Genomic DNA, 24,084 nt, shown 5'->3' with positions numbered 1-24,084 from the left:
CTCTGGTGCCCATGATTTGGCCACTGCCCCTTGGCAAGACAGCCTAGTGGGCACACAGAGGAAAGGGATGCAGGCTATCCTGATGAGACCTAATGGGCTGTTACCAGGCAGTTGTAATAGGAGGCTGCCCCCAGTAGAGGTATAGGGGAAATGAATAGGCAGATGATGGAGTGAGGGTAGGAATGGGAAGATAAGAGGGAGGGGATAACAATCAGGGTGTAATGTGAATAAATAATAATGAATAAAAATTTTAAAAAGATGTAATAGGCAAACTTGTAAGAAAAAAATTTAAAAGCCTATCTATGACCACAGATGAAACAAAGACACCTTCAAGATAGTGTGGTGATCCATGCCTTTAATACCAGCACTCAAGAGGTAGAGGCAGGCAGATGGCTGTGAGTTAGAGGCCAACCTGATCTACAAAGTGAGTCCAAGACAGGCAAGACTACACAGAGAGACCTTGTCTCGAAAAACCGAAAGAAAAAAAAAAGACATCTTCAAAGCATATGAAACAATGCTTTGTTTTCTTTTACAAATGGAAAAGTAGCTCAGGGGACCTTAAATCCACAGGATGGAAGAGAACTAATAAGTAGAAGTCAGAGACTAGCGTGGTCTCTGTTTGATAGGGTTTATGAAAGTAGCCTATGTAATAGCTTTATTGTCTCTCTATTTACAATCTGTAAAATGGCAACAATAAAAGTATCTGACCTTGGCATGGCAATGCATGTCTCTGAATACTCAGGAGGCTGAGGCAGGAGGACTGCCAGGAATTTAAGGAGAGAGTGGCCGTGAAAGTCTAAGTACAATGGCTAGAATATGTTTAATTCTAACTAGTTATTAGGTAAAAAAAAAAAATAACAAGCAGAGATTTTTAGGTTAAACATTTAGAACAACTTGATAGGTTAATGTACATATGAAAAAAACTAATAATAAACTCAGCTAATAAGAGAATGGCTCTGTTATGGGAAATATAAGATGATGTGGCTGCCCAGGTCTGAGGAAATAATGAGTTTTCACTTAGCATCTAATTTGTGCAAGTAGCTTCCAGGCTTCCAGCTCAGTCACATCTCTGAATTCTAACGGCTACAATGCATAACTGATATTTTCCAGGAGGCTCTTGTGTCTCAGTTCCTTGCTAACAAGTAAGTAGTGAGCAAAATCAGGGTCTCCGGCCTCAAGAAGTCTGCAGTCCCCATCCAGCCTTTGCTAAGTGAGCAGGAAATGCTGTTCTAGGCAAACCTGTAAGGGCCAGATAGAACATAGTCAGTGCTTTTGTGGGCAATGGATTCTACTACAAGTGTCGAACTTTGCATTGTGGCTCAAGGCAGACATGAATGGTATGCAGATGACCAAGCTTGGCTGTTGTCTGATTTAACTTCACTAGAAAAACAGGACACAAGCAGGCTGTGCTTTATAGATCTCTGGCCAACAAAGAGACCAGGTAGTTCCTAGTCCAGGGTAATTCCACAGGGCTTTAGTGGGAAGATGGTACTCACCGAACTGTGCTTTCGGAAAACAATAACTCCTAGACATTCAGTGAAATGGGAATTCCATGCAGAAGGGACTAGTGGCCAATGCGTTTTAACAGACAGGGCTTACTCAGGGCGAAGTGTGAGGATCCTCAGTAATTGGGAGGCCGGGACTGGAGAGAAACAAACAAGGAATAAGGGAGCGGGGCGGGGGGTGGGGGTGGGGGCGGAAGCCTTTCTGTACATAGTTCTGTGACGGTTGGCAGCAGAGTTCATATCATCTTCCAGGGTTTGTAAAGGTCGAGCCGCTGTTTCCCTTCCCACAGGAAAATGATAACACACTCAGTTCAAATGCTGGCCATATCAAATTGCCATCTAATCATTTAATTAAAGCCTCATGCTGGCACCCGCCATCCTCGGGGCCCATTTTTCATTTGGGCACATTTCATTACACTTTTCAAAGCAAATTTGCCTTTTCAAAGGCGAAAAAATGCAAATGACTAGCTTTGAAAGGAAATGCATAAAGCTCTGTGTAATGACGGGGTTCTTGGAAAGCAGTAACGCACAGGCAGAGCTATCTATAGGGGCAGAGAGGGGCTTATCAGCCCCATGGAAATGCAACCCAATATTTCATTACAGCACCAGGGTGCAAACAGAAGTGAAATGCCAAATACCAGAAAGTGGACTGCCTTCTCTGTCTGCCTTTCCAACATCATTTGTTGACAGTTTTGAAAGAGAGTCCATCCTTTGGCTGGGCCCAACCCAGGTGGACACTGATAAATGAAGGCCTTTTTAAAGCATGGCCAGCAAAATGAGAGAAACTGACCTGTGCAGAAACAGGCACGGAGACACCACACCTGAGGGCCAATTAACATGGGGAATTAATTAGTGAGTAAGTTCAAAGGCATTCCAAAAAGTGACCAAGAGTAAGAAATCGCCTGCTCTGAGATAGTAACTGACACATCTCAGTGCTACTCACAAGGAAGAAACAGAAGTGATGTCGACAACAGAATCAGCATCCCCGGGTTGGTGGGATATTGTAGATGCCCTGCCACCCAATTACTTGTGCCTTTCTGCCTGGAAGATAAAACGAGCATCACCCACTTTATAAATCTAAAGCTCCCAAAAGTTGGAGGCACTTATCTCAAAGAGGATAGTTAGGTACAAAATGAACAGCTGTCACTCCAAGCTTTACAATTCAGAGAAGAAAGCGTTCATGTGAAGAAGCCAGATAAGCCCTTTAGTCCCACGGAAGAACCATCAGAAACTGCAGCAGTGACCGTGGAGGTGAGTTTCAGAATCTCGGGTGTAGTTCAGAGCCACAGCTGTTCTGATTTGTGGCCAGCAGAAACAAGAGCTTCTGACAAGGGACATGCAGCTTTGGTCTGGATTAAGGTAAAGCTTTACCCTACTCCTACTATAGCAAACATGCCCGTTTCTTTCCTCAGCATCAGGAGCAAACACCCAATGAGAAGCAACTTATAAAAGGCAGCATTTGTTTTAGCTTGTGGTTTGAAAGTTCAGTTGTGCGTGGTGGGGAAGATATACTATTCTGGGCAAACTATCACTACAGGAACAAGAGGTTGCTTGTTCACGTCTGGGCAGATCAGCAAGTAGAGATAAAAGGATGTAGGACCCAGCAATAACTCTCAAGGCCCACCCGTCACTGTTCCACTTCTTCTAGCTAGTTCCAACCTCCCAAAGTTTCTACGAACTCCCCACGTTGTACTATGAACCAGGGACCAAGCATTCAAAACGTGAGCCTGTTTTGCGGCCGTCGACATAAACACCATTACAGACGCAGGCAGGTCAGACCCCACTCCAAACGTAGTATTTGGTTCTGAGCCCAGCCCTCCTGCAGAGATGTAGGAAAATATTAAAGTGCACTGGGACATTTGAGCATGGCTCACCTCCCATCTGTCTCCTTTTCTCTAATTTTAATAGTGTATTTTTACCATAACTATCTCAAAGGAAGAGCATGTATCGTAAACCCACACCCCGGGAAATTCTTGTGTTAAGTATACCTACTTAGGCAACAGTTAGGTAAAACCTCTTTGGATACTACCAACACCCATAAAATGCTCTCACTCCCTTTCAGGATAACAAACGACTTGACCTGCAGCCATCTCAGCATAGATTGGCACGAGAAATAAGTTAAGGCATAACTATATCTTTTTTTTTCTGAATATTTGATGCCAGTACCATAGTGCTGAAGTTTATCCATAATACTGAGTTCAGCTGTCTACCTTGTTTCTTTTCGCTGCTATTCCAGTTTGTAAACACACCACCACCTGTTCGCCTCTCTGTTGTGGTGTTTTCAGTATTGAGATAGCAGAAAGAATAGCTCTGAGGAGCTAGCTCATAAATGTATTTTAATGGCAGGTATTTTGATCTTGCCACCTCGATGTAAGATAAAAATTGTGACATAGCACTTGGACATATCTGTATAAAATCCCTCACCCTAAAATATGAAACCCCATTTTATTTTTGTTTGGAGTGAAGTGGAAAATGGATAACCTTATTTCCTCTCTGTAGCTGAACCGGCCCTCAAGCCTTCGTTAGCTCTCCAAATCTAGCCAAGTTCGAGCGAATGACTGTATTTGGAGAGACATGAATGGTGGATTAAAGGACTCCAGAAACAGTTGTGCAGTATCAACAACACTCCTGAAAAAGTCAACAAAATATGGGTTTAAAGCCACATAAGGAGGTGCTGGAGAGATGGCTCAGTTGTTAAGGGCACCGCCTGCTCTTCCAGAGGTCCTGAGTTCAATTCCCAAAAACCATATGGTGTCTCAAAACCATCTATAATGTTATCTGATGCCCTTTTCTGCAGATAAAGCACTCATATACAATAAATGCAATAAATAAATCTTTTTTAAAAACCACATAAGGGTTCTTTAAAGTTTCATCTTTAAGTAGGAGGGTTTCCTGCCTCCAGCGCAGGAATCAATACTTTTAACAGACACTGAAAATCTAAAACATGTCAAGTAGTAGGGGCTGCTGAAAGCAAATATATGCTGCTTGCTATGATCCAGCTATCAGGTGGGAAAAGAAAAGGAGATAAATTGTGCTAACAGCAAGCTCAACTACACAGGAGTCCAGAAGTCTTTCCATAAGGCAAATTCAGGGACATATTCTTTTGAGGCCTGACCTCTCATAAGGCCCCTATCCTTTCTTAACATGGCCCAAATTTCTGACTTGTTTCACTAGAGTGGCACTCGCCCAACCTTTGATTCTAGGGTTTGGATTAAATGGAAAAGAAATCTGCAGAGATGAATCAGGTTTAAGTTGGCCTCACATCTGTGCCAATGGATGGCAATTATGTCTCTTGGAAGCAATATTAGACTGAGGATATGAGCAATATGACCTAAGACACTGTAATCACTGTGAAGGACAGCTCTTCCTGTGAAGACTCAGGCATAGCTCCTCTCTTCTCTTCCGTTGTTAGGCTGGGTGGGTTAAACAGGGAGGTATCGTGAGAGGTGAGAGTACTAGGCTAAGGTTAAAGGACAGAATGAGAGGTAGTTTCTGATCCTCTCCTTCTGTCCTAGATGAACCCTCACCTTTAAGAAACTCCTAAGGTTTTTTGTTTTTTGGTTTTTTTTTGTCTAAGTCAATAGTTTTCTACTTGAAATTTCCAATATGAGTTGGGTTTCCTGTTGCTTACAGCCAAACTTTGAAGACTCAAATACTTTTAGGGAAAGGTATTGGAAGGATAAAAGTCACCCAGTAATAGAAATACACTGAACGTTGTCCCAGGATCCTGAATCTTAAAACAAAAGATCTGGCTATGAACACAGGCTAGGAAGACACTGGAGCACAGTGAGAGACACACGTTAAGATAGCTCAGGATTCATCATACATTTCTTTCTTGGGACAGATAACAATATTTTCTTTCTTTCTTTCTTTCTTTCTTTCTTTCTTTTTTTTTTTTTTTTTTTTTTTTTTTTTTTTTTTGTGGGCCTGATAATTTCTGTCACAGCTACTCAGATCTGCCATCAGAGCAGGGATTCTGCTATAATCAGTGTGTAAACAAATGAGCATGGCTGAGTTTCAAAATCACTGCACTGTTGGACACTGGGATTGCAATTCTGTATGGTTTCCACACACCATAAAGTATTCTTCTTATTTTAGTCATTCATAACTAAAATAAAAAATCTTTGTTCATGGGCCATTAATTTTCTTAACTCTGAACACAGTGAATGCAAAATTTCTATGTTCAGTCTTCTACCACATTTGAGTCACAGAACACTGAACAAATCACTTAATCTCAGATGTATGTCATAAAGATCGTTATAATGTTTCACTTATTATTTTGTTCCAACAAATAAATCACTTAATCCATGTAGAAGCACTGGGCAACAAGTTCTACATGAAGTGCCCAATCAACACTAGCTATCTTCCTGAAAACTGATTATGAAGGCCTTTTGACACCAAGCTATGTGTTTTAAGGTTCATTTATTTTATTTTTATTTTATCTGTATGGGAGATTTGCCTGTAAGTTTAACTGTACCACATCCATGCAGTGCTCACTAAGGCCAGAAGAGGGCATCACATCCCCTGAAATTAGAGTTCAGATGATCCCCAGGTATGTGCTGGGAATTAGCCAAGGTCATCCAGAGGAGCAGGCAGTACGCTTGACTACTGGTACTTCTCCAGAGCTCCAGGCTATGTGGTTTACAGAGAGAAGGTCATCGATGTTTCCCAAGCAGAAAATCTACAGCGTTGCCTTTTGAGACGTTTTCAAAAATATAGGTTGCAAAGATAGATGAGAAAGGGACATCTATTTAAACTGACCCTGGGTGTGCCATGAAGTAAATTAGTATTTTTTCAGTTTGTTACAAGACATTGATGAGTGTTTAGAAATGAGAAACAGGGCAGAGAGAAAGGAGAAGGAGGTAGAAAAAAAAAAGGAAGTGGAGGAAGATGCTTATTTGGCATGTTAATTTTCAGGTGTCTTTAATGCATTTATTTAGAAACAAATTCTCCTACAGATTCTCACTGAGCTGGTAAGACTTTTAAAACCCATGGTCACTTCATTTCTGGTCTGAACTACAATTGTTGGTTATAATAATTTATTCATTGACTAATTAGTTCAGCTAACTCTTACAGACTGTCATTTTTCTATGAGGCCAGATGGTTCCCCATTATAGGGATGATAGGAAGAAGACCCCATACTGCAGTTGTCAGCCTCCCCACTGGGTAATTGATAACCAAAGAAAGGGATCAGGAAAGATTTGCATTTAAGGCGTCTTAGGTCCTCTAATTCTGTACACTATTCCTGTCTCCAGCACACACTAAAGTTCCTAACCCTATTTAAGAACATCAGCAAATCCCAGCATAAATATCACAGGGTGCTAATGAGATGATTTACAGAAGGTTTGCAGCTCACTGCAGAGAGGGCACCAAGACATTTGGATTTCTCTGGCCCATGGTACAAAGAAACCAATTAGGGTTTTGTGGAGTTTTTTTTTTTTAAGGAACTATGCAAATAAAAAGCAGAGCAATTTGTAGAATAAGAAATGTGGATCCATACTAGTGGGAATAAACAGGTACAACAGGAAACAGTAGCTTTGCTCCAAATCCTGCTTCGGATTTAGTGAATCGTTCATCAAGCAAAGTACATGGGCTTAAAACCTACTGTGCACTCCACAAAAGATTCAAAAAATACTATCACCGAAATCTTTGCAACTGGTCTGTGAAGAATGTCTCATTTTCTAAGTTTCAAAGATGAGAAAAATGAGAGATCTTCCATCCTATCCAATTTCATAGGGCGCCTAAGCTGCCAGGATCCACTCTCAGAGTCTCCCTTTTGCCCACTCTGAATCACCTTGACTAAAGGGCTCCCTGTGCTCAGCATCACTGTGTGCCTCCTGGTGAGGTGGGTGGAAAGTCAAAGATCAATATTATTCCTGGTTCTCTGTGCTCTTTCCCAGATTCAGCTCTAGGCATTTGTCCTTCTGATTTAATTTTAATCTTTTTCAAAGCACTCCTTCAAGACGTTTCCCTCTCTGTCTCAGATGGGCGTTTGGATATTCATTTTGCAGAAGAAAGAGACTTAAATCTGAAAGATGTCAGGTACCTTGTTTAATCTCCCTGAAGAACAGAGAACTGAGACCTGTTACCCACCTCACTTGGGTCTATAGATCACAGTATTTTTAAAAAAAAATAGTAAATAAAACCTTGAGGAAAATCATTAACGTTTCTTCTGGAATCCAATTTCTGTAGGGTGTGTGTGTGTGTGTGTGTGTATGTGTGTGTGTGTGTGTGTGTGTGTGTGTGTGTGTGTGTGTGTACTGTGTTCACATGCAAAATAAATGTTGAGAGACTAGAAGAAGATGTTAGGTATCCTCACTTACTGAGCCTGGGGCTATGCCAGTGGCCAGAAAAATCTCAATGGCCATCTTGTCTCTGCCCTCCCCATCCAGTGTTGGGTGGGAAGTATGTCTCACTTTTTACACAGCCTCTGGGGGATTTGAACACAGGACTGCATGCCTGTTCAGCAAGTGCTTTTACCCACTGAGCCATCTCCCCAGCTAGTCATCCCATACCTAATCGAGAAAGTTTATCTTTTCTTAGGCAACTGAAAAAAATTAATAAAAACTCTAAGTATCTTAAAATTCTTAATACACCACCTCGCTATAAGATTTACATATTGACGCTAACACTGAACTAAGAACTTGAGGGCCAGGTTCTTTATCTAGTAAATGGGATAATGATACAAACATTGCCGAATTACTTTAATAATTAAGTGAGAAAATATAATCAAAGCATTCACACTACAGTAGCTACCATATTAAAGATATTTGTCACCATCTACTTTCCACATACTCCCACCACCACCCCAATTCAATACTAGTTTTCATTTCTACCGTTGTAATAAAACACTGGCCACAAATAGCTTGGCGAGGAACGGGATTTATTTCACTTCACAGGTTACATTCACAGCAGGAAATCAAAGCAGGAACCTCAAGGCAGGAACTGAAGCAGAGGCCATAGGGGAGTGTTTGCTTACTGGTTTGCTCCCAGTTTGTTCTCGCTGCTTTTATATACCTGAAGTTCACCTGCCCAGGTGTGGTACCTGGGTACCAAAATCATATCAATTATCAATCAAGAAAATGCCCCACAGATTTTCCCACACGCCAATTGGGTGGGCAGCATTTTTGTAGTTGAGGGTCCATCTTTCCAGATGACTTTAGCTTGTGCCAGGTTTACAAAAACCTAGCCAGTCCACCACAGCTCTGCCACAGAAGTCTGCCGATAGATGGGAGGAGTCACAAACTAGCAAAAGATGCTCCTGACTTACTCCTATTTCCAATTCTTCCACTCTTGACATGGTCTCTGTCCTCATTTCAAAAGGAGGGTGGTATCTCAAACATGCAGTATTCTCAGAGCCCCCATGAGTTCATCACAAAGTGCCACTACCTCAGGTTTCCCAGAGTAACAGGCAGGAAAGGAAATAATGGGAAGTTCTCACTTAATGCTCCAACTGGTTTGATCAGCAACTCATTGGAGAGCTCTGGTTTAAGTAGTCTGGTTCCTGCCTGATGAATTTGGCAAAATAATTGTACTGTGATTGTATAAATAGGAACATCAAACAACCAGGACTCTGTATTTGAATGAAAAATTGCACTGATGCAGCTGCAAGTATCAATTGCTCATTGCGTCTCTAGAGAGACTGAGAAAGAGGGTATCAAGGAGAGCACAGCTCATTTTGAACTAATGCTTTCTACCATTAACAAAAGGTACTCACATTTATCATTCACTTCACAAACCTTAGATTCTCCCTAAGAAATGTGTACTCGGGATAGCTGACCCTACAACTTAGTCGTATAACATCAGTTTATAGTCTCACTTTTATAGTATTCCTAGTCCCTCTACTGCCAGTTTAAGAAAATAGTATACCATGAAAGATATTTATGAGAATTAAATGAAATAAAGTACATAAAGCATCTAACACAATGTATGGTCTCTGACTCAGAGAACCTGGAAGTCAACACTCTCCAGGTAGGAGTGTAAAGTCTTCTATAAACCTGTAGCCACTGTTTTCTACTCCCAGAACTACTACCAACAACCTCTGTGTATTTCCTCTCCACTGAAGAATTGAAGCCTTTCCTTGAAGGGAGGAGGGAGGTTCATAAGTCTATGCAGTAAACAAAACTTACAAGGTACAGGAAGTTCCTGAAACGTAAATGGGTTACAAGCCCTCTCCAAAAGAGTATAAATGCAGTAAACAACACCATCAGGGAGGGAGGCTGCCTTCAGTGGAGCTGCCTACAAGCTGTGCATGGAGTTGTAGGGGTATAGTTTTTGTGAGTTCTCATTCTTATTGTGACTAACCTATGCTCCTGAAAGTAACCCTTCATACATATTCCTGTAAAGTATCCTTAATAAGTTCTTCATTTCACTAAGCTAGACTTGGGAGGTTGGAAGGTGCCTTCCCCTTTGAAGGTACCTAGAACTGTTCTCTAAAGAAGCCATTGCTTTTTGCTTACATCACCACAGCAACCTCATATCCTGACTGGCTAGACGTTACCGCTGGGCACTGCAGACCAGTCTGACCTCTATCTATGCTTTGGCCTTTTCTTTCTGGAACTTAAGTAGACAACATTCTGCCCCATCCAATCTTTGGCCACAGTTTTCCTATGGACACTCTTAGTGTCCCAATGAGTAATTGGTATGCAAAACTGTTAAGAAACAATATCATTCAAACATTTTCAACTGTGTGTCATATTGAATACCATGCTAAAACTTCACATTGCACAGCTCAGCATCGACTGGAACCCAAGGCATGTCTTGGTCCACTGTATTCACATCGTAATACTACCAGCTGTTAAAGTCATAAACCAGCAGGTATTGTATACCAGCACTGATGCTCAAGAGAACCTGACTTCGCTCAGTAACAAACTGCGAGAGAAGCAACTTGGGTACAACAGAGAATATAATACACAGAATCCAGAACTTAAAGCGCTTTCTTTAATTAAAAAGGTGAACATCCAGTAAAGGTAGTTTGAGAGAAAAGGACATCATAGCCTCATAACTCTGATGAGCATATTTTGATATGGTTGTCTAATTGTTCTGTTTCAGTAAGAATATGCTTTGTCTGTTGGGCTTTTAGTAGTGATAGGGACTGAGCACAGGACTTCATGTGTGCCAGACATTTCTATCACTGAGATACATACCCAGCCCTTTTCTTCTTATTTTGAGAAAAGTCATCCAAGTAGTTGAGAACATAGACATGAACTAAGACGTGAGCTTAAGCCCAGATGAGTTAGTAATTTACTAAATACCTTGTTAATATATTTTATGTGCTTTTACATGTGCTTTAGTGTATGTATTTGTATTAGATGTGTTCAGGTGCCCAAAGAGGTCAGAAAAAGGTATTGGATCCCATGGAATTTGAGTTACAGGTGATTATGAGTCACGATGGGGTTGCTGGGATCCAAACTTAATTTTTTTTTTTTTGCAAGAGTAGTAAGTGCTCTTAACTGCTGTACCATCTCTCCAGGCCCAGTCCTTATCCTCTTAATGTGCCTTAATCATAATGTATAAGCCACACTTTATCTTATGTGTCTTTGCATAGGAAAATGCACCACACACACACACACACACACACACACACACACACACACACACACACACACGCACACATGGGTTTGGCACTAACCTATTGATAGTTTCCGACATTTTTACTAGGAGCCTTGGACTGTATGCCTTGTCCATTTAACCACAGTAGTTAAATGTTTATGTGCATGCCTTTCTCGTTTGTTGTAAATCACGCAGATTAGAGGCTCAGTTTCATCAACACAGAGCTAGGCAAAGAAGAGTTAGGTGTTTACCAGTTTTGAGTGCATTTATAAAGTTCTCCTCCTACCTTTCCCTCCTTCTGCCCCTCCGTCCCTCCCCCCCTCCCTTCGGCAAGTATGCACTAAGTGTCTACCACATTCCAGTTATTCCATTTGGTGCCATTAACTTTGTTTTCCAAATTCTATTTGAATGTTGCCAGTAACAAGAACCTTATCAGCCCTGCAAAAGCTCATTGTACAGTGTTCTAAGTGACACTAATTCTTCTTCAAAACAAGCTGAAACTTATCTCTCTGCAATTTTGACCCATTTGTTGAGATGGCTTAGTTTTTATACCCAAACTTAGAGGAACTGAAGCTACTGGTATGATTTTGAAAACAAAGAAACAGTTCAGTGCATTTTTATGAATTTGGACCATTATCAATATGGAGAGATTTGCACTCACACCACCTGGTTCATGTCCTAGATGAAAGTAGGAGAAGTGACTCTAAGTGAAAATCAAGACCAAATCTAGTCAAGTCAGAAGTGTATCATGATTGTTTTTATCTTTGGTGATATTATCTGTCTCTGGCATAAGATTATGGGTTTACTGATGGCGAAGGTCAGATATTTATATATTTATCCTGATACTAAAATGCAAGTTCTTAAAATCTATTTAATGAACAAATGAAACAGTCATAGTCCCTAACTAGCCAGTGAGAACAGTAGAGAAGTTGGCTACAGAAGACCCAGGGAGGATATTAACACATCCAAGTGCTCCCAGGGACTGCGATGAAGCAGAATGAAGGAGGCTGCCCTCTGCAGGGCACAGGCAGACTGGCTGTACAGAGGGCTTAGGATGAGTGTTTTAGCATAAAGTGAGGAAACTTCTCTCATACTTTCAAAGAACAACTCAGTAGTAAAACGGGCTGCTTGAAGAAATCCTGGCCACATATGTCTATGGATTGAGTTCTAGAACGTATAAACTCCTAAGCATAAGTAAGTACCACAGTGGTATGGAGCTTTGGCTGACGAGTAACTCTATGACGTATTTCAACTTCTTGTTGCACAAATGCATGAAAAAAAGAGACTTTTAGGGGAGAGTGGCCCATTGACACCTTGATGTAATAATAGAATCATACCAACAAAGAATGATTGTATCTGAAAAGAGGTAGTGGATGAAGATGATGGTGGTGGTGATAGCAATGCTGCTTGCCACATGTCAAGCATTGGTTGCCGATTTCTCACAGTTCTCACAGCAACGACTTAAAGAGGAATAGATGAATTAACCTACAAAAGTTAGAGGGCTGGCAAGAAATAAAGCCAAAGTAGAGCAACTGAAGCCTGACTTCATCACTTCTATGGAAAATTCCTCTCAGGGAATAAAACTGCCTGCACTTTCTTCTCAGCTCCACCATTGCTATGTGAAGAATTTAACCAAGGTACTTCTCTGTAATCTGTATTTCCCTTTTATGTGAGGAAAAACTTACTAAAGAAGAATCTGGAAGTAATATAAATGAGCATGGCAAAATGGACTGTGCTTGTCCACGATGTGCACATTTTAATCTTCCTGTGAATGCCAGTCTAACATGGGCAAGCGTTACTTAAGAACAGAGACACAGTGAAAAAGTCCTCACCAGGTGAGATTTCCCTCATTCTATAAACGTCTTAAGCCCTGCTTCTACTGATTTACATGGAAAAAGCTTCTTCACATGTACCTAGGCTGTACAGGATCATTCCTGATCATACCAATGATCAAAATGTCACTTGGTACAGAAGTCTGTCTGCCTTAAGCCCTTGCCTTCTAAGTTTAACAGCAGGACTAGCTCTAGTAACTCTCTTGGGCATCTTCCTTTACACCTGTGTGTTCATACATCTACGTTTAGCAACATTCTTGTGTGGCTTAAGCATTGTAAAAGAGATTTATGTGTGGATTCTGTTAACTTCCTCTAAAAAAAATCTTTATGTTTTTAGCAAACATTTAAATTGCCTTTATTCAAACTCTAAATTATACCTCCATTGTAGTTGGCATCCAATATCGTATATATTCATTTTTGTGTTTCAGCTTGTGTACTTCAGTGAACTGTCAGAAATGTAAGGATTTGTATTTTTAAAAAAACAAACAAAACTGGAGGGTTCTTCCTAATGGCGAATTTTCTAAAAGCTGCTTTTCACCTTCCAACTTCCTCAACAACCTCAATTCTATTTCCCAGATCCTTGTGCTAATTAGATTTGGGGTTTCAGCCCACACATCTGTAAAAAATAAATAATGAAACGAATAAAGCAAGTTTCAAAAGCAACTGTTGCCATTGGCTCCTTTTAAATATCAATTTCCCCAAAATGTCTGTCCAGATTTTGTTCACTTTTCACTGTCTGGGATGTATATTATTTTTCAGAATATATATCTTTAGAATTATTCTTCCATGTGTATGTGGTAAGTGCACCCTATTGTGAGGGTGCACATGTGTGTGTAGGTGTGAGAGTGTGTGGAGGTCCACATTGGACCTGGGGACCGCTCCTCAATTGCTCTTCACATTATTCCCTTCGTCATAGTCTCCCAGATGAACACATAGCTTGCCTTTATGGCTTTAGCTGACCATCTTCCTCCAGGACCCTTTATGTCTGCCTTTGAAGTACTAGACTCAGAGGCAGAACACACACCACCGGGCATATGTGTGGATGTGGGGTGGGTAATGATATCTATTTCATAAGTATAATGATAAAATTATACTCAATGGTGCCTGACTTTGTAAGTACCCAGTTCCGTTCATAGTGTAGTTGGGGACCAGATGCTGTCAGCTGAGTGTTTTTATTCTTTCCTTTCTCAAACTTTCAAGACAAAACAATTTCTGCAGGGAAAAGCCACTGCCATAATATCAGTGCTCTGGTAAGTGGCTAAATTAAGTGAATGTCTTGTAAATCCATCTGCATATCAACAGACCAAAATGGTACCCAGGCGAATGGAAAAGAAGGCCAGAGTGATTAATGTAGCTCTAGCAACAGCCAGCTTGATGCTGCCTAATCTGCCACATGTTTGTTTACTTATCTATAATTTGTTTATCTTTTGGTTTTTGAGTCTCAAATTCAGAAGGGGCTGTCAGATGAGAAATCCAATCAGAAGTGATTCTCTAAGCACACTTATCCCGGGGCAGACTACAGTTTATTTCAGGCTGACAGCTGGCACCTGTTGCCTGCAGAGAAACACTTGCTGACACTGATGGAAAGAGACAGGTGGCAAGGCTGGCATAAATGCCACATTTGATTGATAAAGTGATCTAAGTATCACAGACACTGAGAACGCCATTAGCAATCACTGCTTCCACTGTGGAAATTGCAGGGGCCAAGAAGAATGCAGCCATTAAGTATCAGCATATGCAGAGGTCTGTGTGTGTGTGTGTGTGTGTGTGTGAGAGAGAGAGAGAGAGAGAGAGAGAGAGAGAGAGACAGAGAGACAGAGAGACAGAGAGACAGAGAGACAGAGAGAAGAGAGAGAGACAGAGAGACAGAGAGAAGAGAGAGAGACAGAGAGAGAGAGACAGAGAGAGGTGGGGGGAGGGAAGGAGACTCAATGTAGTCCTCATCACTGTGAAGCAAAAAGCACTTGACCTGGTATATCAGCGTATGCAGCTGTTAATATGCATATACATGTATGTGTGCACACATGTGTGATGTGTGTGTGTGTGTGTGTGTGTGTGTGTGTGTGTGTGTGTGTGTGTGTGACTCAATATAGTCTCCACCAGAGTGGAGCAAAGAGAACTTGACCTGGAGTCTGGGGTTGAAATCCTGAAATGACACCTAAGAAGGTACAGCCCAGGAAACTCACAATGCATCAACTCCTATTTCTACTCTCCTCTCCTCTCTCTATTTGTTCAGCGGTGAAATTCACTCTGCCTAGGGGCTCCCTGGCCTGGAAAATCTACCTCCAAGTTAAGCTTCAAACCATAGAGTACAGTACAACACAGACAACAACAATAATAGCAGCATCAATAAACACAATGGGCATTCCATCCTATCTATATTATAATCAAACATGTATTTATTACCTGTCAACGGAAATGTCTTTCTCTCTACATTGCAAGCTCCATGAGAGCAAAAGGGATGTCCTTCTCATCAGAGTCAATGCTTAACTCTACACATCCATACTCCCACGTGCACATCCCAGCATGGAGGTCAGCTGGACCGTCCATCTCCAGGGCTCTGGGCTCCTTGGTGATTTTACCCCTATAATGCTTACCTCTCTTTGCTATTTGCTTTGGTTTCTTCTTACTCACCCTTATAGAGATCAACAAGCATCTCATGCTTTAGTATAAATTAACTGACTGTTCTGGCCTCTCCAGCTTCTATTTTCCATGTGGTCCTCTTTGAGGAAGCCAGCCATGGCAGTATACCTGAATTCAATCCACAGACCTATACGTCTTAGCTTTTAAGCTGGGCCAAGGTTTTCAGACGCATTGTTCTTTTCTCTTACTTGGGCTGTCTCTGTCTCTAAATCTCAAGGGATTGCTCTGAGGACACTGGGTGAAGACAGTCATAGCCTAGAAAGTTTTCCTTTCTGCACATTCCCCCCAATGGAGAATCCTTCAGAGTCAACTCCACCAGGCTGTAAGCTCACAGTCTTAGTCTGAGATGAGCTAAGTTGACGGGAAGACAGGTGAGTGGACAGCTTTACCTCCTACATGGTAGCAAGACTGTGTCACTGCAAGTCAGAGTTGGAGGTTTTCTAAGCATTATAATAGAGCCCAGACTGAAAATCTAATGACTCCTTTCCAATATACAGACTGACCATAAAGCACTCAGTTACCAAGACCTTCTCTTTCAAACAAATGGCAGGAAAAACAACAACAACAACAACTACAACAACAACAACAAACCTGAAAACAGAAAACACAGAAAGAAGATGCCACATCATGCCCAAAGCTGGTACAAATTAGAAACACAACTTTACAAGCTTTCTGTTTGTCCACTATCTAGATATTCAATGTGCTTCAGTATTAGTTTGAGGACACTCTTGTGATACATAGATCAATGCTATAGAAAAAGCCTCTTTAAAGAGGTTTCTCACTTCTGGGGATGTGAGCTGGATGTCAAATAAGCCCGTCCATTGTTATTGCTTGCAGCACACAAAGACAAAAGATCTTGCACTGTTTTTGCAAGATTACAGACAGCAAATAATCTGCAGTAAGGTGAACCTAAAAAGGCTCTGCATTTAGCAACACTGTCTAGCACAAACCTGAGATTTGTTTTGCAGACCCAGCCACTTCTTCCTGATGCTGTATTGATGGAGCTGTCAATCAGCACACCCATCTATTCCAAGTGAAGCTTGATCAGTCAGAATCCTTCTCCCTAGAATTGAAGCCTTGATATGTTCGAGGAAAAGGGCAGAGCACAGAAGGTAGAGTCCCCAGTGGCAGCTTCATAATGTTTCTTGTGCTTAGATTACATTTTATTTGGTTCTTCATTTGTGTTGAATTTGGCTCTTAGCTCTTCCTCAGATCTGTGAACTTGGCACGCAGTGGGGTGGGTGGGGGTGGGGGGCGGGCAACTCCTGTGGCTTTCCAGCAATGAGCTTTAAATGATCTTATCTTCCTACCATGAGGATGGCTGAAAAGTAAATCACAGGATCCGTAGAAAAAGCTTCATGGGTATCCTGTCATTTTAATCCGAAAACAAAATCTTCAAGGTACGTACTCCCTTGATATGCAAAGTCTTAGAAATGCTGTAAGAATCATTAAGCTGCCCTCAAAAGGAAGTGCTCAAGAAAGAGTGAAAGTGTCTTGAAGCAAACCCCCTGCCATTGACCACCATGCACTAGGGAGGTAGAGTGGTATCTACTCATTTGATCACCCAGGCGTCTAGCAACTATTGTTTGTTACAACAGCTCTACAATGCCAGATGCCACATTAGAAGCTGGAGGAATGCTGGGGAAAGGTGTTCCACGTGTGTGAAGTTGATTTCCTCTCAGCATACATCCCAGAGATGCTTGTACTTCATAGCGTTCCCTGATCCAGCCCCTCTCCTGATGTCTCCATGTCTCTCATGTAGTTGAACCTGCTACTTACTCCCCTCTCTCCTCCTCTCCTGGCTGGCAAGAAGTCCAGCCCTATTCTCGCCCCATTCAGTGATTGGCTGTAAGCTGCCTTATTGGCATACCAGGGGGACAATTGGGGAGTAGTGCTCACACAATATTGAGGCAGGGGATTCTCAGAACAAGGATTGCAGCCAGATATTGGGGAGGGGATACAGAAATCAGCATTTGAATTATACATTAACCTTATGCCTCTACAAGAAAGAATAAAAATGCACTGTGATTCCCGATAGGTACAAAGGAAGAAACGAAGGAAGATGGGGATGGACAGGGTGGGGTGTGGGTTGCTTTGACATCTGATAATGTGACAAAAAGCCATTGGAACCACCTGAGACAGAGTATTTGAGATAGAAAAAAATGTCAAGGGTTATCACTGCTGGAGCTGGAGCAAGCCAGCCAAGACGTGTTTGATTAGCAAGCATACATTGTTGGCTCTAGAGCAGAGAAGAACAGAGTAGAAACTGCACCATGTTGATAAGTGAGACCAGGCACCATGCTGAGGTGGAGGTGAGCTCCTATTATGGCCCTGCCATTACAGGAGTGTCTCCCCACACTTATAAAGGTTACTTATATGAAGGGGAGGGTGTAGGTGAAACAGGAGAGAGGAGCTTAAAGAAAACTTTATGACCTGACCCTGGAGTGTTGTGCAGAATCTGATGGAAGACAGGATAAAAGTGGCGTGAGCATCAACACATGCTTTTCTACTGCCGAGATAGTGACCTGAAAGGACCCCATCCTCTTGGTTCAAGTCAATGTGAGAGTTCACAAATAAAAATGTCCCTACAGATACTGTAGATTCACATGAATAACTATTTTTATTTCCTGATTATTGATGATAAATAAAAATAATATGTCCGCCATCGAAATTAAGCGATGGAAATCAATTTGAGAGTAGGTGGGATGTTTAGCCCCATTGGTGATTTAGCTCTAGCAAACACACAATGTTCAATATTACTTGATAGATCTTTGGTGATTGCTCCCCAAAAACAATAGCTCCCCGAATCAGCGATTTTGAAAACAAGTGGATCAGCTCATCCTCATTTAAAACAAGTCAAAGTAGCATATAAAATTCTATCCCAGGTAGAATGCACAACTATACTGAACTAAATACAGTGCTTAAGATTAATTTTAGTGATTAAAATTTTCCTAGGACAGTCTCTGTGGAAGGTAACTATTTGATAATAGATACCCAGATAATATCCATAGAATAAGGCTTAATACACAGTCTTTACAACACAAGAAAATTCATTTATATTTTCTTAGGGTATACTGATACCCCACTCAGTGAAATAAGAAAAAGGGATATACTATAGTGGTTTGGAGCCATGGGAACACATGGAATGTTTATCATACTATTGAGTCAGTTAGCAGAGGAAGAGATTTCTGCTATAATATGAATGTCTCAACCCCAAGTATATATGCTTAAATCTTGACACTGAGTGTGATAGTATGAAGAGGTAATGCCTTTAGTGGGTCATAAACTTACACGGGAGCAGAGTCCACAAGAATTTCATCACGTCCTTATGAAAGACCATCAAAATAGAGTCCCCTCCCTTTGTACCTGCCACCCTATGAGGACACAGTGAGAAGGTGCTGTAAGCAAACCAGAAAGCGGGTCCTCAAAAGACACTGAATCTTCTAATGTTGTCATTAATTTGACACCATGCCGCATTGCATGCTCAGCATTAAATGGGACATCTAGATGATCTTCTCCAACACTTGGAGAAAAAATGGGAAGAGGAAGCAGGAAGAATATATGAGCCAGAGGGTGGGCAAGAGTGTTACACGCTGCCTTCTGGGCATGACGTGTGCGTTGTACTCATGAGCTCACCACACCTGTGGTGACCCACACAAGACCAGCAGAGTCCACCACCAATTCCTTCATTATGAACGGGCGTGGTCATGAGGCCACACCCCCCCTGAGGAGCTAGATGGAGATAATGATGGCCTTATAAATAACCACCTACCTATACTCATACAAGTAACTCTAAGAAAACTCAACCAAACATAGAACATAAGGCCTACCCTGCAAACAAAGAAACAAAAAGACCAAAAAAAAAAAAAGTGCAAAGAGGCCTACTGGGAAGTGAAGAGATTCAGTGGTGTGGGGGAAGGGAACGAGAGAGAACAGGGCAAAAAGGACTAAAATATGTAACATGCATTCATATGTCTGTGAAACTGTTGGAAAAAAATCATAAAAACCTCGACTTCTTAAAATAATGCACCAATTTACAGGATAAAGTCACTCAATAAGACAAAGGGAATTAGCCTAAGGACAAACAGATAGGAGGTGTCTGAAAGCAAATCTGAACTCAGGCTTTCTGATCTTGAATCTGGACGCTCTTAGTAAAATGAAAAGTAAGAGTAGCAAACACACTTCCAGGCTTCTTTAGCGTGGAATGTATTCAGTGTCAAAATGCTAACAATACGTGCTCTTCTTTATTAAGAAAATGCATTATTAGTAGAAAATCAGAAATTCATGATCCACACAATTGGACCATGCTGTGTTGTTTTAATTGAAAATTCCAGATCATTCTATTTTACCAGTAAAGACTCAGGAGCCAGACCCTGAGGGTGAAAAACCTGCTAGCTCAGAGAGGCAGAGAAAGTACCCAGCTGACCTTCCTACTCAGCTTATGTCCCAGTGGAAAAGGCCAAAAGACACTCACTAGTTCAGCTGACTGCCCAGGAAGAAAAGGCCAAAAACCCAAGGCCAATGGCTTGCTAGCTTAAGGCCCAAAAAGCCGAAGGCCAAGGAGTTGAGGAGCTCAAGAGCTAGAAAGCTAAGGGCGAAAGAGCTAAAAGCCAAAGTTAAAATCCCAAGAGCTAAAGGCACCAAAGACCCCTTCTACTTCAACATGCTATCTTAAATACCCCTCACCTCAAAGTCTCTCCTACTTTTTAATCCCTGTCAGCTGATTTCTTGCCTCACTTCTTGGCCTAGGGTTAACTTTATTAAATACTGTGTACATCTAGCTCTTGAATTAAAGGTAGGTATAAGGCTGGCTGAACCACACCTTAATCACCTGTTTACAATAAACAGAAAGTTCTTGGAGTAAAGGTGTGTTACAGCTCAACTACAAGAAACAGGATTTACAGTTCACAATCTCAGAGATCATAATGGGATCAAAGGCAGGTTTTTACAGTTCATAATATCAAAGATCACATTGGGATCAAATGTCCTGCAACAATCCTGTTTCATTTCTTCTATTTCCCAAACAATTTGAAAAAGAAACAACTCTTTGAACCCTCTGCCCCCCTCTCTCTGTCTCTCTGTCTATCTCTGTCTCTGTCTCTGTCTCTGTCTCTGTCTGTCTGTCTGTCTGTCTGTGTCTCTCTGTCTCTCTGTCTCTCTGTCTCTGTCTCTGTCTGTCTGTCTGTCTGTCTGTGTCTCTCTGTCTCTGTCTCTCTCTCTCTCTCTCTCTCTCTCTCTCTGTCTCTCTCTCTCTCTCTCTCTCTCTCTCTCTCTCTGTCTCTCTCTCTCTCTCTCTGTCTCTCTCTCTCTCTCTCTGTCTCTCTCTCTCTCTCTCTCTCTCTCACACACACACACACACACACAAATGCATGCATGTGTAAAAAAAAAAAAACAATATCCACAATCCTGTACTAACATAGAAGCACCTGAATTGGTGGCTGTAAATGACACCAGAGACAGTGACTATGAAGAGATTCTAATATTTCTGGTGTACATGTAAGTTTAGGTTGCAATTTACTCAGTCAAGTGTTTATGTTGTTACAATAAAAATGAAGAGTATAACCCATTAAGATGTTGAAATGATTTTAAACAAAATAAATAATGGAATATTTTCTATTTTTCTTATATGTGCTCATGGAACTTGAGATATTGAAGCATAAAATGGCAAGTTCTATTCACTGAAAACAACACAGGTGCTTTTCCTTTTTAAAAGGCTTTTTGGGATCCTAACAAGTGCTTTTCTTAGCTGTTTAGTAATTTTTCTTTTGCTTTCCTGTGATTTGTTTCAGGTAGCTTAGGAATATTGAGTATAGAAGCATAGTTCCCTCAGCCTGGGAAATATCCACATGTAAACATTTGTAAATGTTAAGCTATGCTAAGTATCATAGAAGACCAGAAGGCGAGGGAGGGAAACAGAAATGTGAATGAAATGTTTTCAATTGTTAACTTCAAAACAAGATTTTATGAGGGTTAATATTTAACACCTGATACAAATACCAGGGACAAAAGCGACTCCTCTCATCACTGTTGCTCAATGACTTTTTACATTAAAGTCATTCCAATTAATTAATGAGGGCAAGAATACATTAATTCAGAGTTTGACAGTGTTTCTTGATATGTTTAGATGCTATGAAAATCTTTAACTGCAAAAATGTATGAATGGAAAAGGGCCACCCATTTCAGTCTCCTCAATAATGGTATTTTGAGTATTGACTTCAGACCACTGTAAATACAAATACACATTTGCTCATTATGAAACATTCACTAGCTACGGTCAGAACTCATTCTCGGGCAGCTAAGCGGCCTTAACACCTAGGCTTACTCCATTCTTTGAGGATGAAACTCAAAGGATGTCCCAGGGAAGGGAGAACTCTAAAGAGCATTACAGGACCCACAATTTTGCCAGCACAGAACCTAGTGTCTGCTTTCTCTCTAATGTTCTCTTCTTCCCTTGCTGTCTGAAAAAAAAATGCATTTGGCTTCTACAGAGTTCTCAATGGATAGGCAAGCTTGTTTAGTTTTAGTTTCAGGCCTTTCCTATCAGACCATCCCCGTCTCTTACATACTCTGTAACAATGCCCCAGTGGCCCAAAGCAGGAAGTCATTAGTGGCTTCCCACATGGTATGTGAAAGGCAGAGAAGAATGAGAAAGAAAATTTTCTTATTCTGAAAAAATGTGGTCACGGCTCAGGACATAAAGTGCTTACGGTGCAAATGCAAAGCCAGCAGTTCAGATGCGAGGAACAACAATTCCTGGTGAGCCTGTGTCCTGACTATACACCCAGAACTCTGGGTAGGAGCTGGGCATCCTCAAAGTATGATGGTTACCTAGACTAGCTGAAATGGTACACTCTAGATTCAAGTTAGAGACCCTGTATCCATATATAAGGTGGAAAGTTATCTAGAAAGTTATCTGACATTAACCACTGCCTTCACATACACACAAGCATGTATGCACACACACACACATACACACACACACACACACACACACACAAACACACACATGAACACACATTTCCTAGCAAAGCAATGATAGTAGAGAATCATAAAGTCCATTACACACTCCCACTCTAAAATGAGAATGTATATTGGTGATATAAGGAAAGCACAATTATCAAGAAACAAAACGAATAAAAGCTAAACATTCAACATCTAATATGCTGGAAACACGACATAGGAGGAAACATGGGATTTCAAAAGCAGAGCTTTTCCTAAGAAAGAAGGAAAAAAAACATTGTGAAAAGTGAGCAAAGCAAGTAACCACAAGCATCCAGTGAGTTTGAAAGATGGAGAAAAATGGTACACAGCCACGCATTATGGGTACGCACAAACTATTTTAGAATGAATGATTTTTGAAGGAAAGATGTAAAGCCGTTGGGAGGGTAATTCAAGTACAAATAGCCCGGAACAACCAGGGAAGAGCTTGGAGCTCTGCTCTGCAGAGCAAAAGAACTAAGCCTTGAAGGTGGTGGTGGTGGAGAAGGCGGGGTCACAGTTTTATAGAAAGGAAGAATCCAGATGTGCATTTAGAAAGAGAGCAGAAGGAGGAAAGACTGAATAGAAAAGGTGAGTTCAGATTAAGGTGACCCATGAATGAAGTAAAGCAGTGGTGCCAGCCAAAGGAGGTGGAAATTTAGAAGGGAAGTGTAAGGTTTAATTGCTGCTAAGTGTCTTGCAGAGGGGTGGATAGAGAAAGGGACATTAAGAACTTCCTTGTTCTAAAATCACTAAGTTCATAAGATTTGTTTATTGAGATAAAGATGGACTCTCTACTGTTGCCTGGGAGGAGTCATTTTATTAAAAAAAAAATAGAGCCTGTGTTCATGCTAGCAGGGGCTGGAGACAAGCCAAGGAGAGAAAAACCACAGTACCAGCTTCCGAGAACCATCTTGTCATCCCCAGCAAAAGGCCAGCACTTCAGGCATGGGAGTAAAAGTATTCCTGCCAACGGAAGCTGGGGAGGGCCACTAAACCTGCGAACAAACGTGTGTAGGAGGTCATTATTTTGCAGACTCAAAATAGAAAAGAAACCCTTTGCAATTCGCTTTGTGCACTTTGTGTCACTTGAAATCATAATAATGAGCCAATATTATTTTTAATCTTAAAAATGAAAGATTAGAAAGTAATTAAAAATATATTCACAGTTCAAAAGAACCCCTGACTCAATCTCAGGAAGATTTACAATATAAAAAGAATGTCCTTGAAGATGCTTGCTTTTGGTCATTGCATAAAATATGCCTAATTTAATTTATTTTCTCTTTAATGTTACTTCAAAATTTGAAAGGGAGAAAAAAATTTAATTTTTAAGTTTTTTTCTATTCCTGTTATTGAGTGAAACTTGAAAGGCATTCACATTTTCTTTTACATGTACTGCGTTTGTTCTTTCCTTTAAAAGAATAAAGAGAAACCACTTTTATTCGCCCACATATTAGGATTCAATTGCTTAATACGTAATGCCATCCAAAGCCTAACTTTGAAAAAGCAACTCAATTTCTGCATTAGCAATTCATTAAAAGACAGCACCATAAAGACCTTTCCTTCCAATTGTA

The 24,084-nt window shown here is 41.0% G+C and overlaps 1 protein-coding gene and 1 long non-coding RNA gene across 2 annotated transcripts in view; one reads left to right on the top strand and one right to left on the bottom strand.

The window, feature by feature from the left end:
* The window catches only part of LOC311585807, a 948,711-nt gene that overhangs the window by 605,263 nt on the left and 319,364 nt on the right, over window positions 1-24,084 (top strand). The window contains exon 2 of the long non-coding RNA XR_014775355.1: window positions 19,376-19,401. This is a non-coding gene — a long non-coding RNA (uncharacterized lncRNA). The remainder of the gene's footprint in view (window positions 1-19,375; window positions 19,402-24,084) is intronic.
* Window positions 1-24,084, bottom strand: part of SGCD (sarcoglycan delta) — a 916,564-nt gene that overhangs the window by 697,678 nt on the left and 194,802 nt on the right. The gene's annotated exons all lie outside the window — the stretch shown is intronic.

This window comes from Acomys minous (assembly GCF_964271855.1).
Source record: "Acomys minous genome assembly, chromosome: 16".
NCBI lineage: Eukaryota > Metazoa > Chordata > Mammalia > Rodentia > Muridae > Acomys > Acomys minous.
This window is presented reverse-complemented; position numbering and strand designations above follow the sequence as displayed.